The sequence below is a fragment of the Rhipicephalus microplus genome, unplaced genomic scaffold, assembly GCF_043290135.1.
Source record: "Rhipicephalus microplus isolate Deutch F79 unplaced genomic scaffold, USDA_Rmic scaffold_217, whole genome shotgun sequence".
Taxonomy (NCBI): Eukaryota; Metazoa; Arthropoda; class Arachnida; order Ixodida; family Ixodidae; genus Rhipicephalus; species Rhipicephalus microplus.
Window position 1 is genome coordinate 157,501 of NW_027464788.1, and position 15,000 is coordinate 172,500.

At 61.9% G+C, this 15,000-nt stretch overlaps 2 non-coding genes across 2 annotated transcripts; both read right to left on the reverse strand.

Annotated features, from left to right (window-relative positions):
* Positions 1-917: 917 nt before the first annotated feature.
* LOC142792345 (5.8S ribosomal RNA) lies at positions 918-1,070 on the reverse strand. The gene has a single exon (XR_012890843.1). It is a non-coding gene; the product is annotated as a 5.8S ribosomal RNA (ribosomal RNA).
* Positions 1,071-2,789: 1,719 nt separating this feature from the next.
* Positions 2,790-4,604, reverse strand: LOC142792354 (small subunit ribosomal RNA). Its single transcript, XR_012890853.1, has one exon. It is a non-coding gene; the product is annotated as a small subunit ribosomal RNA (ribosomal RNA).
* Positions 4,605-15,000: the final 10,396 nt, after the last annotated feature.

Consider the following 15,000-nt stretch of genomic DNA (forward strand, 5'->3'; position numbering starts at 1 on the left):
ATCTTCACAAGGCTGGCAAGCGGCATTCCGCTGCGCGCGTGCGTCGTCCGAGCAGTTGCGTGATAAACGACCGTGTCGAAAGCCCAAACACCGCCGAGGCCAGTCGCCGCCGCCGCAAGGGCAGCCACGCAGCCTGGCGAGAGGCATCGTCTCGTGTAGCGTCGCCCCCGCCCCAACTGGAGTGGCCCAGTTTTTTGAACGGGACGGGAACTGCGAAGCACTTAGACCGACGGCGGACTACGACGAGAACGCCTTAAGCTTCGCCAACGTTTCGCCAACTCGTGCGGGAGACTTTTTCCGCTTCGCGGCAAGTCGTCGCGCCGTGCTCTCCGCATCAACCGCGTACGCAGCGAACCGCAAACGTCGGGCGCAGCCTCCTCACCTCCCTGCGCTTTGCGCGCGAACGTTCCCTGTTCGCGCGGCAAAGCCTGGAGGAGGCACGGCCCCGCAGCGTGTTCGAGCGCCCGGTCTACGGGACACCCTGCTTACTTCGAGGGCAACAAGCGCAACGCAAGGCTGCGATCTCGCGCACTTTGCGCACGGCTGGAGAAGCTTTGCTGGCCGGCTTTCGCTCCTCGTGTTTACCGTGCGTTAAAGTTGCGCGTCCGTGGCTCTCGCAGCTCTTGCGCGCCCGGTCGCAGAGAGGAGTACGCAACCTCGACCGCACTTTCCCTGCAGGCTTCCTTCCGACTCGAAGTCCTGCGGCGGTCTCAACGAGGTGCCACATCCTCAATGCAGTCGGTCGCCCCCGTTTCGGTTGGGCTCTGGCACGACGGTCGCCACCGTCTCGCCCTTGAGTGGCCGCTGTTGGCGCTCGCTGTGAGGTGTTCAGCGTGCTGTCCGTGTTGCCGACGCGGTCAAAACGAGTCGACGGCTCACGTTCCCTTGTGCGCCGAAGGCTCTCTTGATATGTGATCCGACCCTCAGACAGACGAAGCCAAGGGAAGACCCAAGGCCGCAATGTGCGTTCAAAGAATCAGTGCTCAGTGTGTCCTGCAATTCACACCAAGTCTCGCAGCTGGCTGCGTTCTTCATCGACCCGAGAACCGAGTGATCCACCGCTTAGAGTCGTGAAAAAGTGTTTGTTCAATTCCGTACAGTCAAAACCAAACGTTTCTGGCACTCGGCCAAACAGTGGCCAAGAAGGGCGCTTTTCAGCGCACGCTTGGACTCCAAAACTCTGCCGCGCCTTTTTCGGCTGCCGCAAATCGAGCAAACGGTGTGTTTCGGACGGCGTTTCGCTTTCGCTACTTGCGAGTGCTTTCGTGGTCCACCCCTCTATAAATACTCGGGAGGCGTCGAAGCCGGTTCTCCAAGCCGGACCCGTAGGTATCGTTGTGTGCTCGCTCTCATTGGCCCGCCTAACCAGAAAATGCCTGCGGTACACCCATTTGGATAAGAGTGCACGCAGATGCGGGCCTCGACGGCTACACATTTCCTCGGGCGGCCGCCTCCCGGCCTCCGTGGAGCGCTGGATGCACGGTCCCATCGACAAGCCTCTCCCGTTTTTACCGTGGCGTCGCGGTTCACCACGGCAGGCGGGTCGGTCTCCTCCGCATAAAAAGGGGGACCCCCGCTTTTTGTTCCACGAAATCGCACAAGCTTTTTTCGCATCCACGGTTTGCCACCGCACACCAAAATGCCGATCCGGCTGCCTACTTTAGCCAACAGGTGGAGCCAGGCGCGCCGTACTTGCGCGGCACTTCCCACGTCCACCGAAGTCGGTGCCAAGGACCACTTTCGGCGCCGGAGCCGCGTACGAGCCTACTCGAGGCGGAAGAACGAAGCCAGCAAGGGCCTGGCCGCAAGTGCGTTCAATTGTCGGGACGTCCAAGTCCCTCGTTCTTCCGTGCTTCCTCTTTCGGCAAGTCGTTGCGGCACCTTCCCAAAGCGCGCAGACCCGCTAATCGCGACGAGCGCGACGTGGCCGTGCCGCCTTTCCCTCGGCAGCAAGCAAAACGCCTGGCAACGTCGACGCTCCCCTAACCGCGATCTCGCACCGTGTTTCGTGTGGCGAATTCAAAAGCCGGCCGGCGCTGCTGCAACCATTACGGTCGGTACGCATACGCCGCGGAGGGCGGGACGGTCATCGGAGCGTGCGGTTCCTCCATCGAGTACTGCGCACCTCGGCCGTCGCATCGCCGTGCCATGACCGGCCGCGCGTCAACGCGAACCGGTGCCAGCGAGATCCCTCGCCTGCAAGAACCGACCGGCAGCCTCCGTCACCCGAGGACGCGGAGGCGCTTGCCGCGGACGGCGGGACGGTATGCACTGGTGCACAGCGGACCCGTCACATCGCCAGTTCCTTGACCGACCGCCGACGCTTGTGCCGTTCCTCTCGTACTTGGCAGTCGCCGCGCGATTGTCGGGTCTCGTTCTTGCACGCTCGAACGGTCGGGAGGGCACTCGGCTGGCGTTTCGGGAACGCGCAGCCTCGCCTTCTACCGACGTAACCACGACTCGCCGTTCGCGCTCCGCCGCTCCTGTTTACAGTACTAGGCGGTCCCGCAGCGGTCGGGTCGCGCATTTCGAGCGCTTCGAGCCACGGTGCAGTGGCGGGTCGAAAGCCGACCTATGAGTGCGTTGCGCCGTTTGTACCCGCGTCCGCCACCTGGCCGACCGTCCAAGGTCGCGGTGTTGGCGTCCGCTGGGCGCAACAATTTGTCACGGGGTGCCGCTCCACATTCAGGCAGCCCCGTGGGGAAAAGCCGACCCCGCGTCCAAACGGGGTCAGCGGCAGAAAGTGTCGGGCGCAGACGCAGCTGAGGCGCTCACCCTTCACAATCCGTTAATGATCCTTCCGCAGGTTCACCTACGGAAACCTTGTTACGACTTTTACTTCCTCTAAATGATCAAGTTTGGTCATCTTTCCAACAGACCGGCGCAACCGAAAGGCCGCGCCGGACATCGGTCCGAAGACCTCACTAAATCATTCAATCGGTAGTAGCGACGGGCGGTGTGTACAAAGGGCAGGGACGTAATCAACGCGAGCTTATGACTCGCGCTTACTGGGAATTCCTCGTTCAAGGGGAACAATTGCAAGCCCCTATCCCAATCACGAAAGAAGTTCCACGGGTTACCCAGTCTTTTCAGACAGGGATAAAGACACGCTGCTTCCTTCAGTGTAGCGCGCGTGCGGCCCCGGACATCTAAGGGCATCACAGACCTGTTATTGCTCTGTTTCGTGCGGCTAGGAGCCGCTTGTCCCTCTAAGAAGGTTGTAAGGTGCTGGGAACCCCGCACCTATTTAATAGGCTAGAGTCTCGTTCGTTATCGGAATTAACCAGACAAATCGCTCCACCAACTAAGAACGGCCATGCACCACCATCCACCGAATCAAGAAAGAGCTCTCAATCTGTCAATCCTCCCAGTGTCCGGGCCGGGTAAGTTTTCCCGTGTTGAGTCAAATTAAGCCGCAGGCTCCACTCCTGGTGGTGCCCTTCCGTCAATTCCTTTAAGTTTCAGCTTTGCAACCATACTTCCCCCGGAACCCAAATACTTTGGTTTCCCGGAAGCTGCCCGCCGAGTCATTTGAGTAACTCAGGCGGATCGCTGGTTGGCATCGTTTATGGTCAGAACTAGGGCGGTATCTGATCGCCTTCGAACCTCTGACTTTCGTTCTTGATCAATGAAAACATTCTTGGCAAATGCTTTCGCAGTAGTTCGTCTTGCGACGGTCCAAGAATTTCACCTCTAGCGCCGCAATACGAATGCCCCCGTCCGTCCCTCTTAATCATTACCTCGTATTCCAAAAACCAACAGAACAGAAACGAGGTCTTGTTCTATTATTCCATGCAAGTTTATTCAGGCGACTCGCCTGCGTTGAGCACTCTAATTTTTTCAAAGTAAAAGCACCGGCCATCTCGAGGCACACAATGAAGTGCACCAAGAAAGAACCGGCATGATGTTCAGTCCGAGCCGTCGCATCGGGTAGATGCACTACTCGTCTGGAACTGAGATCCAACTACGAGCTTTTTAACCGCAGCAGCTTTAGTATACGCTATTGGAGCTGGAATTACCGCGGCTGCTGGCACCAGACTTGCCCTCCAATTGATCCTCGTTAAAGGATTTAGAGTGTACTCATTTCAATTACGGGGCCTCAAAAGAGTCCCGTATTGTTATTTTTCGTCACTACCTCCCCGTGCCGGGAGTGGGTAATTTGCGCGCCTGCTGCCTTCCTTGGATGTGGTAGCCGTTTCTCAGGCTCCCTCTCCGGAATCGAACCCTGATTCTCCGTTACCCGTAACAACCATGGTAAGCAAGTAACCTACCATCGAAAGTTGATAAGGCAGACACTTGAAAGAAACGTCGCCGGCTCGTGGCCATGCGATCAGCACAAAGTTATCCAGAGTCACCACACAATACGGGCCGAAACCCGATCGATCTTGGTCTAATAAAAGCACCCGTTACCCAAAGGGCTCCAGGCTCACTGCATGTATTAGCTCTAGAATTGCCACAGTTATCCAAGTAGGAAGAAACGATCTAAGGAACCATAACTGATTTAATGAGCCATTCGCGGTTTCGCCTTATTTCGGCATGTACTTAGACATGCATGGCTTAATCTTTGAGACAAGCATATGATTACTGGCAGGATCAACCAGGTAATCGTTCGACTGCGCGTCCGTCCTCGCCTTCGGCGGGCCGGACGCAGTCTGTGTGCGGCGGAGGCCACCTTCAGGCGCCCCAACACGCTTATTTTGCACTCCGAGATGACGGCGTTCGAGCTCGCTACGGCACAACCTTCCCGAAAGACGAGTGGGAGCCGTGCGGCAAGAAGCACGTTCATGCTCGCTCTTTTTCGTTGCATCGACTCGGTCGCGCCGTGCGGGTTGCCCAAGCCCGCTGCACTGTCGGTGGACCGGCCGGAACTAGCAACGGAGCCGAGACTGCAAAGCCGCCAGACGACGGGTCACGCCCGCGTCTTCGGCGCTTTCGCATCTGAATCGCCCGAGGACGACACGGAACACACCTCGATATCGTGGTAAAACGGCACCGTCCGACAACCAGCCCCTAACGCATCAAGCGGATGAGGCTGCAGACGACTGCCGTGGATTCCCCTGGAGCAGACCCGAGGACACGCTTGACGAGGCCGAAGCCCGCCGCATATCAGACACCCGGTCGCTTTCGCGTACGCCGCTCACGAGAACCCCCACATAATAGCAGCGATAAGTACCCAGACCTCCTTGGGCACTAATACGAGCGTACTCGAGAAAATTTCACCGCGGGTGTGCCCCGAAACGTGTGGCACGTTGAGCGTGCCACAAGTCTACGTCGCTCTCAAACCCGCCGAGGTCGTAGAATTTGCGACCCTACTCACGAAATTCCCACCGAGGATACGGCCGCAAACGTACCGCACCTTGGGTAGGCCACGAGTTTGTGCAACACTACGCTGACGGCACAGCACCGAGGTCGTGCGCGCACGCACGGGAAAATTCCGCCGCGGTTTCTGCCGAAAACGTGAGGCACCACGACTCTCCGCAAGTTCGCGTCGACTGCGAAAGACCGAAGTCGTGAACGACGTGTCCGCTACTCGCCGCCGACACGCTGGACACCAAACGTACAACGACTCGACGGCGTCGTAGAGGCCCACGACGCGGTTTTCCTTAACGACGTCTCGGCGTGGCACCGACAGGTTAGAACGGCCGACCAACGTTCCCTGTCCGCCGTTCGGCTCAGTCGAAGGGCTCGGCGACTTCGGCAACGCTGCGAAGCCGCACGGTGACGCACGCCATGTCCCCATTTTTTTTTTTTTTTTCTTTCTGCGTCTGCCGGGGTGCCCCTATAATAGCAGCGATAAGCACCCAGACCGCCGTGGGTCGCTCGCCCCGGCTGACGTGGTTTTTCGTACTCCTGCGGCGGTCGCCGTCAAGCACGTCCAAATACGCTACTTTCGTGGGCGCATTCACGCTCTTTCGCTTCGCCGGAGTGCCAGCACTCACTCTGCCAAAAACGGCGAACATCCGAGCGGCGGTTCCCACTTTTGCGTCGGCGTCGCAAACCCCGCCCCGGCAGACGAGGTTTGCCGTACTCGTGCGACGGTGGCCGGCGGGCACGTCGAAAGACGCCGATATCGTGCGCGAATTGGCGCACCTTGGCTTCACCGGAGTGCCGCCACTGACTCCTCCAAAAACGGCGAAGATCCGAGCGGCGCTTCCCACTTTCGCATCGGCGTCCCGAACTCCGCCCCGGCTGACGCGGTTTACCGTACTCGTGCGACGGTCGCCGGCGAGCACGTGGAAAGACGCCGATATCGTGCCCGAATCGGCTCCGTTCGGCTTCGCCGGAGTGCCAGCACTGGCTCGGCGAAAGACGACGAACATCCGAGCAACGGTTCTCACTATTGCGTACGCGTCGCAAACCCCGCCCCGGCAGACGCACTTTGCCGTACTCGTGCGACGGTCGCCGGCGAGCACGTAGAAAGACGCCGATATCGTGCCGGAATCGGCCCCGTTTGGCTTCGCCGGAGTGCCAGCACTCACTCGGCCACAAACGGCGAACATCCGAGCGGCGGTTCCCACTTAGCCGTCGGCGTCCCGAACTCCGCCCCGGCAGACGCGGTTGCCGAGCTCGTGCGACTAGCGACCGCGAAGCCGTCTCGCGACGCCGCTTTCGTGCGCGGCTCCCACTGCGACCTGGGTCACCCGAGGTCGACGAGCAAGAAAGAATGTCGAAAAAAAATTTTTTTTTTTTTTGCGTCTGCCGGGGTGCCCCTATAATAGCAGCGATAAGCACCCAGACCGCCATGGGTCGCTCGCCCCGGCTGACGTGGTTTTTCGTTTTCCTGCGGTGGTCGTCGTCAAGCACGTCCAAACACGCCACTTTCGTGGGCGCATTCGCGCTCTTTCGCTTCGCCGGAGTGCCAGCACTCACTCTGCCAAAAACGGCGAACATCCTAGTGGCGGTTCCCACTTTTGCGTCGGCGTCGCCAACCCCGCCCCGGCATACGCGGTTTGCCGTACTCGTGCGGCGGTGGCCGGCGGGCACGTCGAAAGACACCGATATCGTGCGCGAGTCGATGCTTCTTGGTCTCGCAGGAGGGCCGCCACTCACTCCTGCAAAAACGGCGAAGATCCGAGCGGCGCTTCCCACTTTTTCGTCGGCATCGCAAACCTCGCCCCGGCAGACGCGCTTTGCCGTACTCGTGCGACGGTCGCCGGCGAGCACGTCGAAATACGCCGATATCGTGCCCGAATCGGCCCCGTTTCGCTTCGCCGGAGTGCCAGCACTCACTCGGCCAAAAACGGCGAACATCCGAGCAGCGGTACCCACTTAGCCGTCGGCATCCCGAACTCCGCGCCGGCTGACGCGGTTGCCGAGCTCGTGCGACTAGCGACCGCGAACGCGTCTCGCGACGCCGCTTTCGTGCGCGGCTCCCATTGCGACCTGGGTTACCCGAGCTCGACCAGCAAAAAAGAAGGTCGAAAAAAAATTTTTTTTTTCTGCGTCTGCCGGGGTGCCCCTATAATAGCAGCGATAAGCACCCAGACCGCCGTGGGTCGCTCGCCCCGGCTGACGTGGTTTTTCGTACTCCTGCAGCGGTCGCCGTCAAGCACGTCCAAATACGCCACTTTCGTGGGCGCTTTCGCGCTCTTTCGCGTCGCCGGTGTGCCAGCACTCACTCTGCCAAAAACGGCGAACATCCTAGTGGCGGTTCCCACTTTTGCGTCGGCGTCGCCAACCCCGCCCCGGCATACGCGGTTTGCCGTACTCGTGCGGCGGTGGCCGGCGGGCACGTCGAAAGACACCGATATCGTGCGCGAGTCGATGCTTCTTGGTCTCGCAGGAGGGCCGCCACTCACTCCTGCAAAAACGGCGAAGATCCGAGCGGCGCTTCCCACTTTTTCGTCGGCATCGCAAACCTCGCCCCGGCAGACGCGCTTTGCCGTACTCGTGCGACGGTCGCCGGCGAGCACGTCGAAATACGCCGATATCGTGCCCGAATCGGCCCCGTTTCGCTTCGCCGGAGTGCCAGCACTCACTCGGCCAAAAACGGCGAACATCCGAGCAGCGGTACCCACTTAGCCGTCGGCATCCCGAACTCCGCGCCGGCTGACGCGGTTGCCGAGCTCGTGCGACTAGCGACCGCGAACGCGTCTCGCGACGCCGCTTTCGTGCGCGGCTCCCATTGCGACCTGGGTTACCCGAGCTCGACCAGCAAAAAAGAAGGTCGAAAAAAAATTTTTTTTTCTGCGTCTGCCGGGGTGCCCCTATAATAGCAGCGATAAGCACCCAGACCGCCGTGGGTCGCTCGCCCCGGCTGACGTGGTTTTTCGTACTCCTGCAGCGGTCGCCGTCAAGCACGTCCAAATACGCCACTTTCGTGGGCGCTTTCGCGCTCTTTCGCGTCGCCGGTGTGCCAGCACTCACTCTGCCAAAAACGGCCAACATCCGAGCGGCGGTTCCCACTTTTGCGTCGGCGTCGTAAACCCCGCCCCGGCAGACGCGGTTTGCCCTACTCGTTCGACGGTCGCCGGCGAGCGCGTCGAAAGACGCCGATATCGTGCGCTAATTGGCGCTCCTTGGCTTCTCCGGAGTGCCGCCACTCACTCCTCCAAAAACGGCGAAGATCCGAGCGGCGTTCTCCACTTTCGCATCGGCGTCCCGAACTCCGCCCGGGCTGACGCGGTTTACCGTACTCGTGCGACGGTCGCCGCCGGGCACGTCGAAAGACGCCGATATCGTGCCGTAATCGGCCCCGTTTGGCTTCGCCCGAGTGCCAGCACTCACTCGGCCAAAAACGGCGAACATCCGAGCAGCGTTTCCCACTTTCGCATCGGCGTCCCGAAGCCCGCCCCGGCAGACGCGGTTTGCCCTACTCGAGCGACGGTCGCCGGCGATCACGTCGAAAGGCGCCGAATTCGTGCACGAATCGATGCTTCTTGGTCTCGCAGGAGGGCCGCCACTCACTCCTGCAAAAACGGCGAAGATCCGAGTTGCGCTTCCCACTTTTTCGTCGGCGTCCCGAACTACGCCCCGGCTGACGCGGTTTACCGTACTCGTGCGACGGTCGCCGGCGGGCACTTCAAAATACGCCGATTTCGTGGGCGCATTCACGCTGTTTCGCTTCCCCGGAGTGCCAACACTCACTCTGCCGAAAGCGGCGATCATCCGAGCGGCGGTTCCCACTTTTGCGTCGGCTTCGCAAACGGCGCCCCGGCAGACGCGCTCGTGCGACGTACTCGTGCGACGGTCGCCGGCGAGCACGTCGAAAGACGCCGATATCGTGCTCGAATCGACCCCGTTTCGCTTCGCCGGAGTGCTGCCAGTCACGGCGCAGAGAACGGCGAACAAGTGTTTTTTTTTTTTTTTCCTAGAATTTGTGTTATAGAAGGCACATTTGATATCGGACGATAATTTTCAACTTTATCACGCGCACCGATTTTCGTGTAGAGGTTTGCAAGTTTATGGGAATTTCTCCACTTGGAATAATGCGATTTAGTAGTACTACGAGAACTTCATGGATGTACTCAAGGGTACGGGGCAAGTCAGTTACGTCAACACCTGCAGATTTTTTACACTTCAAACTGAAAATTGTTGGTTGTGAGTCCTCGTGTGATATTAAAGGCCGATTCGCTAACACATAGAACAAAGAAAGAAAGGAAGAAAAAACGCCCGCGCTCGCTCAAGAAACCTGGGTTCGCAACAAGTGGCAACAACAAGCAACCGAGCGAGTGCGCCAAAACCCGTGGCGGCCGAACAAACGCGAAGTCCCAACCGCGTCAGCCGGGGCGGCACGGGACAGGAAAAATCACTTCAGCCGGGGCGGCGGGGCACCGAATAAACCTCGTCACCTCGTCGCAGGATAAAAGAGGAAACAAAAAGTCTAAACAGCGTCTGCTGGAGCGAATGCGTAATAAAACAACAACAACAACAAAAAAAAAACACCCGCGCTCAAGAAGTCTGCAATCCTCACAAAAGGCGACTGTGACCGAGCAGCGTCAGCCGGGGCCGTGCGGAAACGGAAAAACCGCGACTACCGGGGCGTCGAGGCACCGAAAAATCCACTTCAGCCGCGGCGAAAAAAAAAACAAAAAGAAAGACGGAGGGGGGGGGGGGAACCACGTCTGCCGGGGCGAAGGAAAAAAAAAACGCGTCTGCCGGGGCGAGCCCGGGTGCGGCACCACCGGGAAAACTGTGGCAAACAGACATGGCGATCGAGTGAGTGGGCCGCCAGCCAGGCTCAGCCAAAAAGTGCAAAGTCCGAACTGCGTCAGCCGGGGCGGCAAAAACCGCGTCAGCCGGGGCGGCGCAAAAAACCGCGTCTGCCGGGGCGGCACGAAACCGCGTCAGCCGGGGCGGGGCGAAAACTGCGTCAGCCGGGGCGAAAAGAAAAAAAAAAAACGCGTCTGCCGGGGCAAGCCCGGGTGCGGCACCACCGGGAAAACTGTGGCAAACAGACATGGCGATCGAGTGAGTGGGCCGCCAGCCAGGCACAGCCGAAAAGTGCAAAGTCCGAACCGTGTCAGCCGGGGCGACGCAAAAACCGCGTCAGCCGGGGCGGCGCGAAAACCGCGTCAGCCGGGGCGGCACGAAACCGCGTCAGCCGGGGCGGCGCGAAAACTGCGTCAGCCGGGGCGGCGCGAAAACCTCGTCAGCCGGGGCGAGCGAAAAGGGGGGGGGGGAACCACGTCTGCCGGGGCGAAAGAAAAAAAAACGCGTCTGCCGGGGCGAGCCCGGGTGCGGCACCACCGGGAAGACTGTGGCAAACAGACATGGCGATCGAGTGAGTGGGCCGCCAGCCAGGCTCAGCCCAAAAAGTGCCAAGTCCGAACTGCGTCAGCCGGGGCGGCAAAAACCGCGTCAGCCGGGGCGGCGCGAAAACCGCGTCTGCCGGGGCGGCGCGAAAACTGCGTCTGCCGGGGCGAGCCCGGGTGCGGCACCACCGGGAAAACTGTGGCAAACAGACATGGCGATCGAGTGAGTGGGCCGCCAGCCAGGCACAGCCGAAAAGTGCTAAGTCCGAACTGCGTCTGCCGGGGCGGCACGAAACCGCGTCAGCCGGGGCGGCGCGAAAACCGCGTCTGCCGGGGCGGCACGAAACCGCGTCAGCCGGGGCGGCGCGAAAACTGCGTCAGCCGGGGCGAGCCCGGGTGCGGCACCACCGGGAAAACTGTGGCAAACAGACATGGCGATCGAGTGAGTGGGCCGCCAGCCAGGCACAGCCGAAAAGTGCTAAGTCCGAACTGCGTCTGCCGGGGCGGCACGAAACCGCGTCAGCCGGGGCGGCGCGAAAACCGCGTCTGCCGGGGCGGCACGAAACCGCGTCAGCCGGGGCGGCGCGAAAACTGCGTCAGCCGGGGCGAGCCCGGGTGCGGCACCACCGGGAAAACTGTGGCAAACAGACATGGCGATCGAGTGAGTGGGCCGCCAGCCAGGCACAGCCGAAAAGTGCTAAGTCCGAACTGCGTCAGCCGGGGCGGCAAAAACCGCGTCAGCCGGGGCGGCGCAAAAAACCGCGTCTGCCGGGGCGGCACGAAACCGCGTCAGCCGGGGCGGCGCGAAAACTGCGTCAGCCGGGGCGAAAGAAAAAAAAAAAACGCGTCTGCCGGGGCGAGCCCGGGTGCGGCACCACCGGGAAAACTGTGGCAAACAGACATGGCGATCGAGTGAGTGGGCCGCCAGCCAGGCACAGCCGAAAAGTGCTAAGTCCGAACTGCGTCTGCCGGGGCGGCACGAAACCGCGTCAGCCGGGGCGGCGCGAAAACCGCGTCTGCCGGGGCGGCACGAAACCGCGTCAGCCGGGGCGGCGCGAAAACTGCGTCAGCCGGGGCGAGCCCGGGTGCGGCACCACCGGGAAAACTGTGGCAAACAGACATGGCGATCGAGTGAGTGGGCCGCCAGCCAGGCACAGCCGAAAAGTGCTAAGTCCGAACTGCGTCTGCCGGGGCGGCACGAAACCGCGTCAGCCGGGGCGGCGCGAAAACCGCGTCTGCCGGGGCGGCACGAAACCGCGTCAGCCGGGGCGGCGCGAAAACTGCGTCAGCCGGGGCGAGCCCGGGTGCGGCACCACCGGGAAAACTGTGGCAAACAGACATGGCGATCGAGTGAGTGGGCCGCCAGCCAGGCACAGCCGAAAAGTGCAAAGTCCGAACCGTGTCAGCCGGGGCGACGCAAAAACCGCGTCAGCCGGGGCGGCGCGAAAACCGCGTCAGCCGGGGCGGCACGAAACCGCGTCAGCCGGGGCGGCGCGAAAACTGCGTCAGCCGGGGCGGCGCGAAAACCTCGTCAGCCGGGGCGAGCGAAAAGGGGGGGGGGGGGAACCACGTCTGCCGGGGCGAAAGAAAAAAAAAACGCGTCTGCCGGGGCGAGCCCGGGTGCGGCACCACCGGGAAGACTGTGGCAAACAGACATGGCGATCGAGTGAGTGGGCCGCCAGCCAGGCTCAGCCCAAAAAGTGCCAAGTCCGAACTGCGTCAGCCGGGGCGGCAAAAACCGCGTCAGCCGGGGCGGCGCGAAAACCGCGTCTGCCGGGGCGGCGCGAAAACTGCGTCAGCCGGGGCGAGCCCGGGTGCGGCACCACCGGGAAAACTGTGGCTAACAGACATGGCGATCGAGTGAGTGGGCCACCAGCCAGGCTCAGCCAAAAAGTGCCAAGTCCGAACTGCGTCAGCCGGGGCGGCAAAAACCGCGTCAGCCGGGGCGGTGCAAAAAAACCGCGTCTGCCGGGGCGGCACGAAACCGCGTCAGCCGGGGCGGCGCGAAAACTGCGTCAGCCGGGGCGAAAGAAAAAAAAAAACGCGTCTGCCGGGGCGAGCCCGGGTGCGGCACCACCGGGAAAACTGTGGCAAACAGACATGGCGATCGAGTGAGTGGGCCGCCAGCCAGGCACAGCCGAAAAGTGCTAAGTCCGAACTGCGTCTGCCGGGGCGGCACGAAACCGCGTCAGCCGGGGCGGCGCGAAAACCGCGTCTGCCGGGGCGGCACGAAACCGCGTCAGCCGGGGCGGCGCGAAAACTGCGTCAGCCGGGGCGAGCCCGGGTGCGGCACCACCGGGAAAACTGTGGCAAACAGACATGGCGATCGAGTGAGTGGGCCGCCAGCCAGGCACAGCCGAAAAGTGCTAAGTCCGAACTGCGTCTGCCGGGGCGGCACGAAACCGCGTCAGCCGGGGCGGCGCGAAAACCGCGTCTGCCGGGGCGGCACGAAACCGCGTCAGCCGGGGCGGCGCGAAAACTGCGTCAGCCGGGGCGAGCCCGGGTGCGGCACCACCGGGAAAACTGTGGCAAACAGACATGGCGATCGAGTGAGTGGGCCGCCAGCCAGGCACAGCCGAAAAGTGCTAAGTCCGAACTGCGTCAGCCGGGGCGGCAAAAACCGCGTCAGCCGGGGCGGCGCAAAAAACCGCGTCTGCCGGGGCGGCACGAAACCGCGTCAGCCGGGGCGGCGCGAAAACTGCGTCAGCCGGGGCGAAAGAAAAAAAAAAACGCGTCTGCCGGGGCGAGCCCGGGTGCGGCACCACCGGGAAAACTGTGGCAAACAGACATGGCGATCGAGTGAGTGGGCCGCCAGCCAGGCACAGCCGAAAAGTGCTAAGTCCGAACTGCGTCTGCCGGGGCGGCACGAAACCGCGTCAGCCGGGGCGGCGCGAAAACCGCGTCTGCCGGGGCGGCACGAAACCGCGTCAGCCGGGGCGGCGCGAAAACTGCGTCAGCCGGGGCGAGCCCGGGTGCGGCACCACCGGGAAAACTGTGGCAAACAGACATGGCGATTGAGTGAGTGGGCCGCCAGCCAGGCACAGCCGAAAAGTGCTAAGTCCGAACTGCGTCTGCCGGGGCGGCACGAAACCGCGTCAGCCGGGGCGGCGCGAACACCGCGTCTGCCGGGGCGGCACGAAACCGCGTCAGCCGGGGCGGCGCGAAAACTGCGTCAGCCGGGGCGAGCCCGGGTGCGGCACCACCGGGAAAACTGTGGCAAACAGACATGGCGATCGAGTGAGTGGGCCGCCAGCCAGGCACAGCCGAAAAGTGCTAAGTCCGAACTGCGTCTGCCGGGGCGGCACGAAACCGCGTCAGCCGGGGCGGCGCGAAAACCGCGTCTGCCGGGGCGGCACGAAACCGCGTCAGCCGGGGCGGCGCGAAAACTGCGTCAGCCGGGGCGAGCCCGGGTGCGGCACCACCGGGAAAACTGTGGCAAACAGACATGGCGATCGAGTGAGTGGGCCGCCAGCCAGGCACAGCCGAAAAGTGCAAAGTCCGAACCGTGTCAGCCGGGGCGACGCAAAAACCGCGTCAGCCGGGGCGGCGCGAAAACCGCGTCTGCCGGGGCGGCACGAAACCGCGTCAGCCGGGGCGGCGCGAAAACTGCGTCAGCCGGGGCGAGCCCGGGTGCGGCACCACCGGGAAAACTGTGGCAAACAGACATGGCGATCGAGTGAGTGGGCCGCCAGCCAGGCACAGCCGAAAAGTGCTAAGTCCGAACTGCGTCAGCCGGGGCGGCAAAAACCGCGTCAGCCGGGGCGGCGCAAAAACCGCGTCTGCCGGGGCGAAATAAAAAAAAAAACAAAGAAAAAAGCCCGCGCTTAATCAAAAGAAAACAAAGAAAAAAGCTTGCGCTTAATCAAAAGAAAACAAACAAAAAAAGTTCGCGCTTAAGCCTGGCGGTGGAACCACCGGGGCAAACAGACCTGGCGATCGAGTGAGTGGGCCGCCAGCCGGGGTGAGCCAAAAAGTGCAAAGTCCGAACCGCGTCAGCCGGGGCGGCGCGAAAACCGCGTCAGCCGGGGCGGCGCAAAAACCGCGTCAGCCGGGGCGGCGCAAAAACTGCGTCAGCCGGGGCGGCACGGAAAAACGAAAACCGCGTCAGCCGGGGCGACATCAAAATGAGGAAAAAAAAAAAACTGCCTTAGGACACCTGCGTACACTTTCATGCGTTTGGGCATATCTCTCTGTAACACGCGCGCCCCTCGTTACGCGCGGCACTCTGTTTTCTCCGACACCCATATTTCGGCGGCATGTGGCACGCGCGCCCGTCCCTACGCACGGCACACCGCAGTGCTTTCTC